At 36.1% G+C, this 3090-nt stretch overlaps 1 pseudogene; it reads right to left on the bottom strand.

Annotated features, from left to right (window-relative positions):
- Positions 1-923: 923 nt before the first annotated feature.
- Positions 924-2538, bottom strand: LOC149190169 (ATP-dependent DNA helicase 2 subunit KU70 pseudogene; annotated as a pseudogene).
- Between the last annotated feature and the right edge of the window lie 552 nt (positions 2539-3090).

The following is a 3090-nucleotide window of genomic DNA, read 5'->3' as shown; positions in this document are numbered from 1 at the left end:
AACATGAGATCTATGTAAAATAACATGGAAAAATATAAAAAGAAGTTCAACACATGAGGAAACACATTACCAACAGAGACTGTCACATGAGTCCTTGCTAATAAAACCACCCTTCCTTATATTTCACTGAAAATTTTGATGACTACAAAAAATGAGTATTTTCTCCACACAGTGACCAACCATAACTCTTTTCTATGTCTTTACACCATTATATACAATGAGGAATTTGAATTACCACTCTAGGTGGTCAAATTCACTTCATAAAAGTTGAATGGTTTAGATGCAATGCATGTTTACTTGCTATGCAGAACAATAGTAACAACTATATCAATACTAATACAATTTAGAAACATCAACCAAGTTGTAATATTTTTTTAACAACTCAAACTACATGACTTTAAACTTATCGACACTTATCCAATAACCAAAATTACTTCTAGAAGCTCCAAATTTTGAAATTTTCCAAAATAAAATTAATTGATATGTTTACACAGCAGAGGGTATAAGTCTTCAAACTCGACATGGTTGCTGACCATTTTGCACAAAATTGAGCAGATGAATGTGCTTGAGATGATGGTGTGTAGGTGTTGAACCCATAAAGTTCTTCCTTCCATGCTTGCAGGCCTCCAAAATGATTGTTCTCAGTTTTCGCAGCATATGCATAGCATAGGTTGAATTTTGAACTAATATTGAATTTTCTTGCTCCCATAATGGTTATGAGTGACCAACCAACCATCTACATCCACCTTACAACATTCCCATCATACTTCAAGCCTTTCAAAACCTTCACCGTTTCATCAAAACATGACATTATGGAACTTTATATAGCAGGCTCTTGGTTACACAGGTTCAAACTTCAACAAAATGGAGTAAAACTGAAAACCTCAAAAATGACAAAATGAACATGTCCTCCTTATACCACCTTAGCTTTGGGCAGCCTCATCTTCCTCAAAGTCATGCTTTTCACCATATACAACATCTTTGAATTCTAGTACAACTTTTGTGATTCCAGGTCTTTGCATGCCCTCTTCATCTGGCATGGTCTCATCTTTTGTCTCTGGCAATTCATGTTTCAAGGGCTAAAAGTTGCAATATTGCATAATTCCTCTGCAAAGCAGGGTTTGAGAATTGATAAACAAAAAAGACCTTTAACTCGAACTTTCTCATCATAGCTACAACATTGTATATTCGTTCCTTTGATGCTCGAGGTGATGGACCATTCGTAGTCATATGAAGCTTTTCAACATGACAAATATCATCTGAATAAGGAAGATATATCATATGCATCCTAGGAGGTTCAATATGGCCACTTGAACTTGTTATTTCTTCCCATGCAACTAGATCAACTAGTTGAGGGTTTGATGAATATCCATCAAATGCCACGACATATTTTTGCAAACGCAACATGGACCTATAGATATCAATAAATACACATGTGCTTCCACTAATCTCCTCATCACTTGGGTAGAGAAAATTTGGTGGCAAGTCGCAAAGGCGCACTTGTAACCTCATAGCTCATCAAGAGTTGATTTTACGTTCTCATTCTTATACATTTGGAATCGTGGAAACAACTCTATGAGCAAGGCACCAGTGTCTGCATAAATATAAGAGGTTTCTGACTTCAAGGGAATGTTGGTGACAAAATCAAGCCAAGTGACTGATCCGGGTATTGCATGCTAAATTAAAGCATATGTATTTAACCCAATAAACATCCCATCTATTACCATGGAAGTAATATTTCGAATAATAAACTTCTTGTACATCCTTTTCCTTAATTGGTTTTTAAGATCTTGAAACTTTTCAACTACTACATGAATAAATTGAGATACTTTTTTTCTCTCCAACTCAAACATATCAGCATAGAAAATGGCAACATTGAATTTTTTGCCTGGCCTATTCAAAGGGAAAATCTCAATCAAGATACCTAACTCTTGTACATCTTTGGCACGCTGAATTGTTGTCCTCCTCATGTCTGCTTTGGCACCACCATCAATATTTCCAAAAGGATCATCATTATTGGTAAATAATAGTCTATGCTTATTAGAATTGTGAGTGGACCCCTTGCGTAAGAGTCCCTGTGCAAACCAAAGAGAATTGTATAAGGGATTTTCTCTCAATCCAGGAATAATTTCACTTTGACTCCCAATTTCCATTTTGAACTTATCCTATATGGCTAAAGTCTTTGATCAATCGTATTGTTGGATGGTCAAGTTCTTCTCTTTCAAGAACATTGAAAGCATAGACACCCTCCAATTCTTGCATGTTTTTCTTCACTCTAGTGTTATAAAAACATATTTCAACTTCATCAGAATCTCTGTTGATGATGCAAATCTTCAGAGATTCAACAATACACTTGACCACAATACTAAAATGTGTTTCTGTATTCCCCTCATCCTCTTGTTTGATTTGGAAAAACATATTGGGCCCTACATTTATCATGTAAATAACAAAATCCTTATTGGCTTCTCAATCCTGTCTAAAGGTATTATCTTGATCTTCATCATCATCTTGGAACAAGTTATTTGAATCCCAATCCATAGGTTAAGCTTGAGCCTCCAACTGAAGGAAATCTAACAATCTTTGGGCTTCTAAGATTTTTGCGTATCAGTTGCGAGTGAAATGACCCCTTGAACCCTCATAACGACTCCTATTCCCTCCATGAGTACAATTTTGAAATTATGACCCCCTCATGAACTTTAGACTCTCACAAATTTGATTTTGGTTTCAAAGACCCCCTTTACAACACATATATTTACAAAACCTTAGCTCTTTTGACTCTCTTTTCATACAAACGTTTAGACTATGACACATAGCAACTCATAGGCTAAAATTGACAAACAAACCCCCAAGATGAATAGTAAGAGGCAAACACACTTTGATTCCTATATTATATGATCCTAACACTGAAAATCTAGCTTGGTTGAAGGACTGTCGTCCGATCTCAGGCATGGAAATATGAATGAAACCACAACAAGAGACCACCCCCATAGCATCGGGGTGGGGGGGAGGTCGTTGTTTTAATGTTCGTCATCAATCTATTCCTCAAATCTAGACTATTGATCAGTGAAGGGGGCATGTGACACACCTTAT

Source organism: Pinus tabuliformis, chromosome 3_1, assembly GCF_031772625.1.
Source record: "Pinus tabuliformis cultivar Carrire ecotype Pingquan chromosome 3_1, CPIR1, whole genome shotgun sequence".
Classification (NCBI taxonomy): domain Eukaryota; kingdom Viridiplantae; phylum Streptophyta; class Pinopsida; order Pinales; family Pinaceae; genus Pinus; species Pinus tabuliformis.
Note: the sequence above shows the minus strand (reverse complement) of the source record. Positions and strands in the feature narration are given on the sequence as shown.